We start from the raw sequence: 15,233 nt of genomic DNA, 5'->3' as shown, positions 1-15,233 counted from the left end.
TATAGGGTTTGGATAGCTTTTCTGCTCTGAGTTTACGTCGAGATCAAATAAATAATAAAACCGTGGACATTTCGTGCCACGTCCAAATTCTCCCTCTACTACCCTTCACCATGCAGCTTTCTGAATACTCATTCATTCCACCAGCAGGATGCCTGTATTTTTATCATCTCACTCATCATTCAAAGATGGATCTGCCAGCAGGCCTTTTCCCTTGAGATGAGGGAGGCTATTGGGGATGTGTACTAAGTTAACTGGTCAGTTCAGATTCTGAGGGTTCATAACTGTGGGGCACAAATGGGTTTGTGCAGTTTAAAGCTGCATTGTAAATTGGCGGTACGTCACTCTGTATTATATTCAGTCATGCAGATATCCTGAGGCTTTCAGACAAACCAAGCGGAGAGCACGTTAAATACCACTTCTCTGGACTGGGCAGGCTACATGAAAAGGGATTTGTGAAACTGGAGGTAAAGGAGAAGTTGAAAATCAGGACTGTGAGAATAAGATGCATGCAACATGAAATAGCAACATTATCTTGCATTTCTCCTTCACTGAAGGCACAAGGGATTTTTGTGGCTAGGAGTGCTTTTCAGCAGCTCCAGCTAGTACTCCACTCCTGAACCGTGACAGCCTGACCACAGTGGTCCATGCATTGCTAACCTCAAGTCTTCATTACCTTAATGAGATTGCATCTGATCTGGATGCTGAAATTAGTGCAGAATACAGAGGCCAGACTGTTCACAGGAGCAGATTCCCAGCAAAATGATGCGCCGATGCTGAGAGCTGCATTGGTTGCTGGTTTGCTATTGGGTCAGGTTCAAAGTATTTGCAGTAATTCATAAGCCATAAGCAATTGAGGTTCAACACTAGGGGCCACCTGGTTCCTTATGCTCCACCTTGGTCACTGAGATCCTCTGAAGGGGTACTTCTGGTGGTCCTCCACACCCCTTAAGGCTAGCTTGACCTTCAATAGGAAGGAAGCTTTTAGTCTAGCAGGCCCTGCTCTGTGCAACTCTCTACCAGAAACCATCCCTTCTTTCTTTCAGACATCTTTTAAAAACATTTTGTTTAGGTTTACAACATGATTTTGTTTTCTTTTAACCAGTCAGCATTTATTATTTTTGTGTGGAGGTTTTATTAATGTTTTGATGGATCTTTTGTTGATTGTATCCTTACATGTTGTACTATGCCTTGCCAATTTTTTTTAAATGAAAGTTGCAAATAAATAAATAAATATGAATAAAAGACTGTATGCTCAGGTTTCTTAGATCCAGCCTGTCTTTTTCCAGCAACTGAGACAGACGGTGGTTTGCATCTGCTTGTGAAGGGAAGAGTCCTCTGCTGGCCACAGGTTTGTTGTGAAGACAATATGAGATCATGTCCACTGCAGTGAAGCTCTTGGATGCAGGCCACTATAAAATAAAATAAAATAAATAAATAAATAAAATAAAATAAACAATATATAGCGCTGAAAGTAAACTCTGAAGTGCTCCCAAGGAAGCTCTTCAAACTAATTGGGCAATGTGAGATCCAGTGTTACTAGATGCTCAGTAGTAGCTGCCATTGTCAGGAAACAGAATGCTGTTAGCTTGGCTATGGGTGTAAGTCCCTGAGGCAGTTCTTACATTTCTTGAATAAGGATGGAGATGGTGGTCTACTGCTGCAGCTAAGCATAGAGATCAAATAATAAATAAAGGCTACATTTTTTCAAGAGAGGAGGGAGCTGATAATAAGCCAAAGGATTTGTGTGACATTGACATCTTCAGAGATAAAGCTAGTAAGGTGGCATCTAATAATTTTGCTTAGCTTATGCAAAAATAAATATTTTTGCATTGCTCAGAAGGAAAGCTCTCCCTTCTTCACTGGCAACTTGCAAGTAGCATTCATGCCACGTTTCTGAGCACTGTATTGACACCACCCTCATTTACAGTAAGTAAAGTGCCGTATAACTTCCTTTTTTTCCTGCATGCATTGCTCTGAATTGGGCCTCTTAATTAGCAAATCAGGTTTGACGTTTGATGGTGGCTTTGCTGTACAAATGCACTAGTATTGCTGCACATCACACTATATTTCTATACTGGAAACCGCTTGGTAAAAATGTTGTGCCTTATAGCAGTGGTTTTCAACCAAGGGAGTCCACGGCTCTCTTGATCAACCACATTCTTTCAGCTTGGTGCTTTCATAAACTTGTGCACATCGCATTTGCTTGCCTGGGTTCTTAAGGCTTCTTGATTGCCTACTGCAACTGCTGCTGCTCAAAATTATCCAATGTGAAGTTCTCCTGATACTGCAATGAAGTTCCCAGCCAAGAAAAGGGTACACAAATGCATATAAATGCAACTTGAAATGGTGGAGACAGTGTCAGGTGTGCCTGGATGAAAACTGATTTTATAGACCCATTTCAGTGTGCCTTTAGGCCACATTTTGGGACTGAAATACAATGTTTGGTCAGTCACATTTGTTGGGAAAGGCAGTGCTCCACGGTTTTTGATAATACTGACCATGTTACCCTCTTGGGCTGTCCGAAGGAGTTGGGAGTTGGGCTTTTCTGTGGTTCCACTCCTCTCTCCAAGTCTGGTTTCGCCAAAAATGTGTGACTTTTGCTCCATGCCATGGGAGATTTCCTGAAGGGTCCTGTAGGATTCAGTCTTGTCGGCCATGTTACTTAACATCTCCATGAAGCCGCCAGGAGCGGATTTTTAGTGAGGTGTCACCAGTATGCAGATGACACTCAGCTCTATTTTTCTGTTCCATTGTTTCCAGGAAGTGCTGGGAGTCCAGAAAGGCTGGATGTGCTCTGAGTGGGTGGTTCCCATGTATGGGGCTTGGCAGAATCAATGGGGTTGTGTTTCCCTCAAAGGAACAAGTGTGTAGTTTGCAGGATGCTTCTGGAATCAGCTTTGTCACTTAAGGCTGACCTCTGTGGATATGAGCACCTGTGTCCAGCTTTGGCTGGTGTGCCAACCACAGCCATATTGTGGTAGGGATAGCCTGGCCAGAGTTAGGCATGCTCTAGTAACCTCCAATCTAGATTGCTGTAATGTGCTCTACATGGTGAATGTCCTTGAAGGGACGCGGGCAGCGCTGTGATCTAAACCATGGAGTCTCTTGGGCTTGCCGATTGGAAGGTCGGTGGTTCGAATCCCTGCGGCGGGGTGAGCTCCCATTGCTCTGTCCCAGCTCCTGCCAACCTAGTAGTTTGAAAGCAAATGATTCAGCAGAGGAAACACAGCCCAGAATAACTAAGGAGATAGTACAAGAATACTTGGCTAGTCTAGATGTATTCAAGTCTCCAGGGCCAGATGAACTGCATCCAAGAGTATTAAAAGAACTGGCAGATGTGATTTCAGAACCACTGGCAGTCATCTTTGAGAATTCCTGGAGAACAGGAGAAGTCCCGGCAGACTGGAGGAGGGCAAATGTTGTCCCTATTTTCAAAAACGGGAAAAGAGAGGACCCAAATAATTATCGCCCAGTCAGTCTGACATCAATACCAGGGAAGATTCTGGAGCAGATCATTAAGCAAACAGTCTGTGAGCACCTAGAAAGGAATGCTGTGATCACCAATAGTCAGCATGGATTTCTGAAAAATAAGTCATGTCAGACTAACCTGATCTCGTTTTTTGACAGAATTACAAGCCTGGTAGATGAAGGGAACGCAGTGGATGTAGCCTACCTTGATTTCAGCAAGGCATTCGACAAGGTGCCCCATGATATTCTTGTAAAGAAGCTGGTAAAATGCGGACTTGACTATGCTACCACTCAGTGGATTTGTAACTGGCTGACTGACCGAACCCAAAGGGTGCTCATCAATGGTTCCTCTTCATCCTGGAGAAGAGTGACTAGTGGGGTGCCACAGGGTTCTGTCTTGGGCCCGGTCTTATTCAACATCTTTATCAATGACTTGGATGATGGACTCAAGGGCATCCTGATCAAATTTGCAGATGACACCAAACTGGGAGGGGTGGCTAACACCCCAGAGGACAGGATCACACTTCAAAACGACCTTGACAGATTAGAGAACTGGGCCAAAACAAACAAGATGAACTTTAACAGGGAGAAATGTAAAGTATTGCACTTGGGCAAAAAAAATGAGAGGCACAAATACAAGATGGGGGACACCTGGCTTGAGAGCAGTACATGTGAAAAGGATCTAGGAGTCTTGGTTGACCACAAACTTGACATGAGCCAACAGTGTGACGCGGCAGCTAAAAAAGCCAATGCAATTCTGGGCTGCATCAATAGGAGTATAGCATCTAGATCAAGGGAAGTAATAGTGCCACTGTATTCTGCTCTGGTCAGACCTCACCTGGAGTACTGTGTCCAGTTCTGGGCACCACAGTTCAAGAAGGACACTGACAAACTGGAACGTGTCCAGAGGAGGGCAACCAAAATGGTCAAAGGCCTGGAAACAATGCCTTATGAGGAACGGCTAAGGGAGCTGGGCATGTTTAGCCTGGAGAAGAGGAGGTTAAGGGGTGATATGATAGCCATGTTCAAATATATAAAAGGATGTCACATAGAGGAGGGAGAAAGGTTGTTTTCTGCTGCTTCAGAGAAGCGGACACGGAGCAATGGATCCAAACTACAAGAAAGAAGATTCCACCTAAACATTAGGAAGAACTTCCTGACAGTAAGAGCTATTCGACAGTGGAATTTGCTGCCAAGGAGTGTGGTGGAGTCTCCGTCTTTGGAGGTCTTTAAGCAGAGGTTTGACAACCATGTCAGGAGTGCTCTGATGGTGTTTCCTGCTTGGCAGGGGGTTGGACTTGATGGCCCTTGTGGTCTCTTCCAACTCTATGATTCTATGAAAGCATGCCAGTGCAAGTAGATAAATAGGTACCACTGCTGCGGAAAGGTAAACGGCATTTCCATGCGCTCTGGATTCCGTCATGGTGTCCCGTTGCCCCAGAAGCCGTTTAGTCATGCTGGCCACATGACACGGAAAGCCGTATGTGGACAAATGCTGGCTCCCTTGGCCTGAAAGCAATATGAGTGCCGCAACCCCATAGTCGCTTTTGACTGGACTTAACCGTTCAGGGGTCCTTTTCCTTTACCTTACCTTGAAGACTTTCTGGGAAGTGCAACTAGTTGTCCTGAGCACAGCCAGCAGAAGGAGGTCAAACAAACGGTATTTTAATTCTGTGTTGACAAAGCATTACTTACAGGAGCTCCTAAGGGGCACAGTGTTGGGATGTGAATACAGTGGTGCCTCGCAAGACGAAATTAATTTGTTCTGCGAGTTTTTTTGTCTTGTGAATTTTTCATCTTGCGAAGCACCACTGTATTAAGTCTGCAGTAATTTTAAGAAATGGCCCCAACATTCTCCAGCAGGCTACCACACCACGTGCTATGAGTTGCTCCTCGAAGTCAAGTCGCAACTGCACCTCTAATGCACCCTGGGTATTAACGGTTTTAAGAAAAAGGAAACAAACTTGCAAGACGTTTTCGACTTGCGAAGCAAGCCCATAGGGAAATTCGTCTTGCGAAGCAACTCAAAAAACCAAAAACCCTTTCGTCTTGCAAGTTTTTCGTCTTGCGAGGCATTCGTCTTGCGAGGTACCACTGTAGATGCTAGGAGAGGATATATTTGTTAGATATTATCCTTCCTTCCTCTTCCACATTTGTGAGTTTGGCAGAGTACCACCCCCTTGCAACTTAAAAGGTAAGCTTAGATAGGCTGGTTTTAGCCTTTTAGTTTAAATAATCCAGGATGCTTTAAGGCAGACTAGATTCGCTTGGTATTTCCCTCTTTTCTCCCCCTTAAAACAATAATCACACAAACAGTCTTGTAGAAGGTAAAAAAAAAAAAATTAAACACTAAGAATACTTGCGGTTGCTGCCTCAAAACTGAGAAGGATAACCTGGTGGACTGTAAAGATCCAATTGTCAATGAAATATAGAAACTCAGTGCTTTTTTAATGATGATGATGATAATAATAATAATAATAATAATAATAATAATAATAATAATGATGATGATGATGATGTTTAGGGGTACTCTCATTTTGACTCAAGAAAATCACCATTTTATAGTTCAAATTGGGAAAAATAAATACAGTAAATGGACAAAAATACAAAAATTCACAAAATGTTTAGAGGTATACGTACCCCTGCCTCCCCTCAGAAAAAAGTACTGTAGAAACTCATGTGTTTTTGTTTGTATTTTAGCATATATATGTGTGTATAATTTGGCTAACAGGGTATTTTAATGGTGTATCTATGCGCATTCTGTATAGTATATATGCCCACCCCCACCCCCGCCTCTACCACAAACTCCTTGGAGTTCTGCCAGTCCCTGGTGGAATATACACACAAATTAAAAAAAGTTGTGGAAATGCTTTCTTAAAAACCGTTTCGAAAAAATTATATTGAATTTGCCATAGCTCACCATCTCCATCTAGTGTCACATGTGTATAATGCACTTTTACAACACACTTAAAGCGTTTTATTTGTAACCGTATATTTGATTCCTCTGACACTACTGCAAAAGACAAGAATGCTGGTAAGGGCAGCAGGCCATGAACATATTAAGGTAAAGGTAAAGGTACCCCTGCCCGTACAGGCCAGTCTTGACAGACTCTAGGGTTGTGCGCCCATCTCACTCAAGAGGCCGGGGGCCAGCGCTGTCTGCAGACACTTCCGGGTCACGTGGCCAGCGTGACATCGCTGCTCTGGCGAGCCAGAGCCGCACACGGAAACACCGTTTACCTTCCCACTAGTAAGCGGTCCCTATTTATCTACTTGCACCCAGGGGTGCTTTCGAACTGCTAGGTTGGCAGGCGCTGGGACCGAGCAACGGGAGCGCATCCCGCCGCGGGGATTAGAACCGCTGACCTTTTGATCGGCAAGCCCTAGGCGCTGAGGCTTTTACCCACAGCGCCACCCGCGTCCATGAACATATTAAAACATGTTAAAAGCATATTGAAGCAGCTGCCTGGGGTAGCAGTTGTTTTCTGGGCAAGTATAAGGTATGTGATGGAGAGGGGGCAGGCAAGAGCCTTTTCAGAGATGTCTCCTCATGTATGGCACGCCTTCCCTGCTGAGTCCCCTCTCTCTATACTTGTCTCTTCATTAGGGAACATCTTTTTCAGCAGCTTGTTGGAGTAGAGACAGTTGATTGCAGCTGCTGTTTGTAATTGATCTTTAAGTGATTTCCTATGTGTTTCAAAGGGATTGCATGATTTACCGGTATTTATTTTTTAAAAAATCTATTTCCTTGCTGTAAACCACCCTGCGGCTTGAGCAAAGGGCGGTATCAAAATCATCTGAATAAATACAGAGATAGGTGATAGATACATATTTCAGTGTGGGTTCTGCACAAGGCAAGTATTCAGTATTTCCCAGGTGGGAAATGTACTGTTAACTGTTATAATTGCTAGACATTGGCGTTTTAATGTATTCTCTGGATCCTGTAGAGAGGGTAGTGAAGTTTCTGTGTTGGATTGTTTCCTTTTTCCAGCAGATGGCACAATGCATTGCAGGAACTCAGATTAGTGGCATGGTTACAACTGTATTTCACTGGTGGTTTCAAAAGAGCAGATCTGCCTTCTCAGTCATTCTCTGCAGTACATATTAAACACTATTTTGTAATAGCAGCCTGCAAAGCTGAGTTGTCTTATACATTTCCTCATAAAAGAAGGCAATCTTACATTAACAAATAGGCTATACAACTTCAGTGAGTGGCTTGTAGTCACACTCAAAGCTTTAGAATTATTAACCAGAGGGCTGCCATGGGGGACTTTGGATAAGACCCAGACAGAGAGAGCTGGTTCAAACTTGATATGGCATGATCTGAATCCTGAGCCTGCTTAAAAACAAGTTCCAGCATCTGGATCACACCTACATGGCCACCCCTAGCCTGGGAGATCTGGACTTTAGCATGCTGCTTTTGTTACAGTTACTTAGGAATATAACTAACTGGAGAGCTTTTTGCAAGACATATGATAAAGATCTGGCAGCCTCAGTTAGCACAGCAGGCACTGATCTAAGCCCACGCAACCCTTCCCATGGTCACCGACACATAAGCTTAATCCCGTCCCTTTGTGTAGGATATTAATGAGTCTGCCTTATTTTAGCTATGGTGATGATGTTATCTGACACTTCCCCATAACATCCCGGAGCAGATTGCATAATGCTGAAAAACAACAACCCAACAACATCACATCAATTTAACACTGCGTGGTTTCCATCCCTAACATGAACTCCCATTACCCACGCTGTGTTTTGGAGATAGTCAGATAGTCGTTTATCGGACTGTAATTTGCAAAATAAAATTATAACTTAAAAAACAGGAATATAGGGTGGGTCCTAAAATATTGCTACTGGCCACCCCAATCGCTGCCAGGCCACGCACAGGGTTCCAGAGGTCTTGACCCTCAGCCAGGGTCTGGGCTGCTTTGGAGAATTGAAGACGCAGTGGACGCTGTCGTAGCTTTAAGAAATAAGTTTTATTCACATATTTGCACCTGCATTTAGATGGAGGGAATCCAGATTCGACAGCACAGCCATCTGAAGAGGGGCTTGTACATCACAGCAGTGCAGCACTGGAGTCAAAGCGTCTCTCTCTGCCTGCCAGCCAACCCCAAACTCTCTCTGTGACATCATGCCCAGTTGCCCTGGCAACCTCTCAAACCCCCAGTCTCTGTTCATACTTCCGGGCAAGGGGAGAGGACAGTTCTCTTTCATTGCCAATGGCTCTCAATAGCCCTGTATTTCTTAATGGCCCTAGCTTGGCCTGTTCGTTTTTGCGGAGGCTACTCCAGGAACTCCTCTGCAGCTTGTATATCCTAAATAATCAAAATCTGTCCATTTATTAAATTCTATGGTTGGGGTGGTGGTCCCCCTCCAAAAGACCTGTCTGTCTATCTATCTATCTATCTATCTATCTATCTATCTATCTATCTATCTAAATATCTATCACAGGGGTAAAAAGTCAGTGAACAACATGCCCAACAAATGAAGTTCATCTCTGCATTGCTCAGCATCTCTGCTTCAAAGCTGCAATAGACACAATCATTTTCAGATGTTTTAGATAGATTCAGGAATAGACTTGAGGATGAAATATTCATCTAAGCCTGTATCAAAGGCACAAGCTAGCTGCCTCTGAGAATGTTCCCTTTTGAACCCCAAAAGTTAGGACTTTCTGAGAAAGTGAGCTACACTTAAATAATATTACAACAGAGGCCAGGATAATGAGATGAAGGTAAGGAACACCATTGAAAACATTCCCCCCCCCCCCCCATGAAATGTGTATTACCATGCTATGCATTTATTCATTAAGCCCCCCTATGTTCATTGGGGCTTACTTTCAGGTAAATGCGAATAGGATTACTCACTAAGGATCCATTTCTGTGTTCGAAACTATAGAATCGGGGTATTGTCACAAATAAGGTTTGAAGTAGTTTTCTTGCTGCACCGGATCATTTTGCAGTGTGAATGTGAAACCCATGTTGTTGACCAGAAAGCTCGTTCACATGACTAGTGCCTCTCCCCTGTAGTCACTTCTGGAATGCAGCAATGAGACATTAATGTCACAGCTGAGCTTAAAGCTGAATTTAAGTTTCACATATCAAAAAGCTCTAAATCATTTCCCTGTAGCATCCAGATACTGCAGAACGAGAATGGACCTCAAGTTTGTAATAGTGGTCTCAGTGTAACATTAGAAAGTGTTTTAAAATTTCTTTAATTTTTATTTTTTAAAAAAATGTTCTGTGACTTCTGGCTCCCAGAATATGACATTTTACCTCTCAAGAGCCTGTCTGCTAATGAGAAGTCACTGGCATTCTCTCTGGTGTCTGGTTTATAGAAGTGATAGGGATTAAAGGGTGCAGAAGATCCCTCAGTTCAATTCCATGTCTCATTACATCACTTTTAGCCTTCCATGAGTGACAGCCGGGGCTTTTTCCTCAGTAACCTTTCAAACAGCCTGCCTTGCAGATGACCATCCCATTGCTGCGCTCAGTAAAAGTGGGGGATGGATCTGGCTGCAAATTTAATGCATGTATTAAGGCACGCTGACTGCTCACACCAACAAAAAGCATTGACTCCATCCCTCTGGCATTTAGAAGTTACCTATCACACTGTTTCCATTTAGAGGACTGCTCCTTTTAGCTCTCCTTTCTGTCAATCAGGCTAGGGGATGGGACTGTTCAATTGCATAGGAACTGCAGGCAGTTCTTTTTCACAGTTCCCAAGAAGGTACTTTAAGCATCAAGGCAAAATTGGCCAGCTTTTCCTCATGCTTCTAAACAGGTGACAATTGACCTTTCTGTAAAAATAGAACCAAAAGTGGTCTGCGAAAGCTGCTCTTGAATGGTTATAAATATGGCTGCATGTGACACCTCGGCAGCTTAGAGTCCTATTTTGTCTCTGCGTGCATTTCTCAAAGAGGCTCTTTATAGAAGTGCTAATTTTTCATGCCCCAATTTCGGCTTTCAGCACTTTGTCATTCAGTTCAAGGATGACCTCCTGCCCATCAGATTCAGTCTGCAAAGATAATTTCACCAAGGGCGAACAATCATTAAAACGCTTATTTAAAAGCTGAAAACAGCCTTTTGGCTTTCTGCCTTCCCTGTATTGGGAAAATGGAGAGCCAATTAGTTGTTAAAGCCATAATAAGGTATTTCATTTTAGTGCAGTTCTGTCCTTGTGCAACAAAACTGGCCATGACAGATTGATCTGGCTGAGCTACCACCGGTATGGATGAGTTGATTCAAAAGAAGATGAAGAGGGTATGCCTATTTATCCTAGTTGAATGGGTTTCTATTTTTACTCCATTTATAATAGATTCCCAATTTTCCTTATATTTAATTTTAAAGTCTCATTATGCTGGGGACATTGATGTCATTAAAAAGAGATGTACAAGGCACTGGACTCTACTAGACTTGAGAGGACAGGCTCTTGGCATCAAAACATCTCATTTTATCTAATTGGATTTCGGGAAACATTTTGAAGCTGAAATTCACAAGCATGCTTCCGATTCCGGTTGAGCCTGGGGGAAAGTTTCCATGTTCCTTTGGGCCAGGGTGTCTGTCATTCAGACATGAAACAAGAGCCCCAGAGCAACCCTCTGAATTTGATGGATGAGTTGTCATGATTACTACGTTGCCATTCCTGATAGGTGAAGTGGCCTATAACAGAAGCAAACAGAAAAGTAAATGAATGTAAACTTCCAATCCAGGAAGACCACAGAGTCTTCTGATCCTGAATACATTAACCCATTAGAGTGCTCTCTCTCTGAGAGCCAGTGTGGTGTAGTGGTTAAGAGCGGTAGTCTCGTAATCTGGTGAACCGGGTTCGCGTCTCCACTCCTCCACATGCAGCTGCTGGGTGACCTTGGGCCAGTCACACTTCTCTGAAGTCTCTCAGCCCCACTCACCTCACAGAGTGTTTGTTGTGGGGGAGGAAGGGAAAGGAGAATGTTAGCCGCTTTGAGACTCCTTCGGGTAGTGATAAAGCGGGATATCAAATCCAAACTCTTCTTCTCCTTCTCCGGTGGATCTTAACCCTCCTCCCAAACTTACATTGTCCTCTCCCTCCCATATCTGCCTTATTCCTCCCAACGCTCCCTCCACCTATTTCCCCAAACCACAAATTCTCCTGCTTTCCAGCTTTTTTCCGCTGTGTCGCCAGAGCGCTAGAATGGTCTCCGTCACACGCTTAAATTCTTCCGACCCTCCCATTTTCCCCCTCATTCCTCCACCCAGTTCTGCCTGCCCCTTCCCCAATTTCTCCTTTCTCCCCCACCCTGCCACCAGAGGACTGCCACATGCAGAGACCCTGCAATTCCCCCTTGTTCCCTGCAATCAGCCTTCTCGCTAGAAAGTAAAGTACCAAACTTTTAAGAAGGAGCCAGCCGAAATCCAGCTTAGTTACAGACCTAGATGTATACCAGTCTAATATAATGAGTTGAAAAAAAATGTTTTAAACAACCTTTGTTAAAAAGCCTGAAGCCTTCCTTTTAGGAATTCTAGGTGCCAAATCCCAAAGGAGCAGAAAAGACTGTTTATGTATGTGACCACGGCTGCATGGTTGTTACTGGCCCAGAGATGGAAAGAGGATAAAGTCCCTACCAGAGAAGAATGGCAGTTGAAGTTAATGGACTATGCTAAAATGGCTAAAATGACTGGAAGAGTCAGAAATCAGGAAGACCAACATTTTAATAAGGAATGGGGAAATTTTATAACTTATCTTAAAGACCATTGTAAAAATCATTAGTAGGATCGGAATATCACTTGTAGTTTAATGCTGAATTCTGGACGCAATGGAAGAGGTAAAGGATTTGGAGTATCATAAAAGATGCGGGAGGAAATGATTGATAATAGGACCCACAAAGGGGAGGGTGGAAGTCCAGGAGATTCCTTGCCATCTTGTTTTTATGTTGTATGTTGCACATGTGACTGTAAAATTTTAATCTGAAAAACCAAATAAATTTGTAAAAAGAAAAGAAAAAAAGATGTATGACAGTCTAGCATCTTGTTGTTGTTGTTTAGTCGTGTCCTACTCTTTGTGACCCCATGGACCAGAGCACGCCAGGCACTCCTGTCTTTCACTGCCTCCCGCAGTTTGGTCAAACTCATGCTGGTAGCTTCGAGAACACTGTCCAGTCATCTCGTCCTCTGTCGTCCCCTTTTCCTTGTGCCCTCCATCTTTCCCAACATCAGGTTCTTTTCTAGGGAGTCTTCTCTTCTCATGAGGTGGCCAAAGTCTTGGAGCCTCAGCTTCACGATCTGTCCTTCCAGTGAGCACTCAGGGCTGATAACATCTATCCTAGATAAAACTGGTTGGGAAAGCATCATTAAGGCTTGAATTATCAATCATATAGAAGAAGAAGACAATCTATGAGGGAAATACCATTGCCAAACAAACCTCTTTTTAATTGGGCCATTGTGGGAGATACAACTGTACAGAGCTTGCTGTGCTCTTTGCCCTCCCAGAGACCTTCCTGTTTTGCCATTTTATCCACAGCCTCTTTTCTTCCTCTCAGCGTGCTTCTTTCACTTCCTAGTTATGTTGGTGTCATCGAGAGTGCAGGGGTTAGGGTTAAATGTTAGAAGATGCATAAAATGTTAAATCCCCCCCAAAACCTTAGCAGTCCATTCTGCATCCTGTTTTCCTTCCCCACTCTTCACTCCTAAATGAGCCACCAAGGTTGACATTTGTGACTCTGGCTTCTCCCTTGCTAACATCCTGATGCAGTGCAGGCCAGCAAAAGATCTTTAAGTGATAGCCAAGCCTTATCCTCAATCTGGAGTTACCAGAAATCCACACTGGTCATTTTCCAGGAGGCAAGAAGAAAAGCTGGGTGATTTTAGGCTGGTCTAGGCCCATAGCCTGTAAGAGAAGCTACTTGCCAAGTATGTTAGTAACAAGCTGGAAGCAACTGAAACACAGCCACCCTTTGAAATTTGCACTGTCTGAATGTTGCAATGCAGTTCTCCGGTGTATGTATAAACTGTGTGCAATAATGTATTTGCTAGGGTACAGAGACCATTGAAATGCAGGTCCAGGTCATTGAACCACCATTGGCAGGATTGGTGGCGGCAGCAGTGGCAGCAGCAGCAGCAGCAGCTAGGTTCTATGCTTGTGATAATGTTTCATTAAAGGTAAAGGGACCCCTGACCATTAGGTCCAGTCATGGCTGACTCTGTGGTTGCGGCGCTCATCTCGCTTTACTGGCCGAGGGAGCCGGAGTACAGCTTCCGGGTCATGTGGCCAGCATGACTAAGCCGCTTCTGGCGAACCAGAGCAGCGCACGGAAACGCCGTTTACCTTCCCGCTGGAGCGGTACCTATTTATCTACTTGCACTTTGACATGCTTTCGAACTGCTAGGTTGGCAGGAGCAGGGACCGAGCAATGGGAGCTCACCCCGTCACGGGGATTTGAACCGCCAGCCTTCTGATTGGCAAGTCCTAGGCTCTGTGGTTTAACCCACAGCGCCACCCATGTCCTGCTTATTATTCTGTTTCAAATGTGCATTTTATATTTGACTTCATTTAGTAATGTCATCTTTTGAAATCTTCAAGGTTTTTTGTTAGCTGTGCTATGTGAAATGTGTGTTCTGTAGTTTATCTCCTTTGTAATGTTTTATTTTGAAATATTTAAGATAATATTTGAGTTTCCTGCTAATGATGTTGCTTTGAGTGTGTACTCCATATTTGACTTTCTTCAGTAATGCTTTTTCTGGATTGTTTTATTTGATGTTTTAATGTGTTGTAAATCATTTTGAGGTATTTTCTTTAAAAATATAAAGCAACATAGAAATGAAAAATGAAATCCATATTTTAGTGACAAATGCGTTATTTTAGGAGAAATAGCTTTGCAACATGTGTACATTAGAGAAAGTTGCATATAAATGTAAGTATGGGAGAGAAAATTCTCAGTGAAATGCTGATGATTTTCATGAATTTATATGATTCACAAACCGATATGAAAATGTGGAGAACTGAATTTAAGATTAGAACAGTGAGAAATGAAGAGAAACTGAAATTGATAGGTTTTACTACCCCTAGCTGTAGACCACACTACATTGGGAGGTAGAAAGGTAAAAAAGGTAAAGGACCCCTGGACGGTTCAGTCAAAGCTGACTATGGGGTTGCAGCACTCATCATGCTTTTAGTCCGAGGGAGCTGGCGTTGGTCCACAAACAGCTTTTCAGGTCATGTGGCCAGCATGACTAATCCACTTCTGGTGCAACAGAACACTGTGATGGAAACCAGAGCGCACAGAAACACCATTTACCTTCCCGCCGCAGTGCTACCTATTTATCTACTTGCACTGATGTGCTTTCGAACTGCTAGGTTTGCAGGAGCTGGGACAGAGCAATGAGAGCTTATCCCATCACAGGGATTTGAACTGTCGACCTTCTGATCAGCAAGCCCAAGAGGCTCAGTGGTTTAGACCACAGCGCCACCTGCACGATGGGAGGGCACCATGCTGATCCTCTCTGTGCTAGACACATCTGCTATAAGAGGTGGCAAAAAGCATGAGATAAGAATTTGTGAGAAGGGAAATAAAAGTAGGGATGGGGGAAGAACTGGCACAGAAGCAGATTTTTTTTCTTGTCAGCTTTGATATCATAGATATTGTGCATTCCTTCTTTTCTCCCCCACTGTATAGCCTGTGAAATATTTCCGGGCCAGAAAATTCTTAACAGAATGCTTCCTAGTCATTACATTCAATTCAATAAAACTCTAGCCTGCTTTTCAAAAAATGTTTTATACATCAACAGAGT

The sequence above is a fragment of the Podarcis muralis genome, chromosome 11, assembly GCF_964188315.1.
Source record: "Podarcis muralis chromosome 11, rPodMur119.hap1.1, whole genome shotgun sequence".
Classification (NCBI taxonomy): domain Eukaryota; kingdom Metazoa; phylum Chordata; class Lepidosauria; order Squamata; family Lacertidae; genus Podarcis; species Podarcis muralis.
This window is presented reverse-complemented; position numbering follows the sequence as displayed.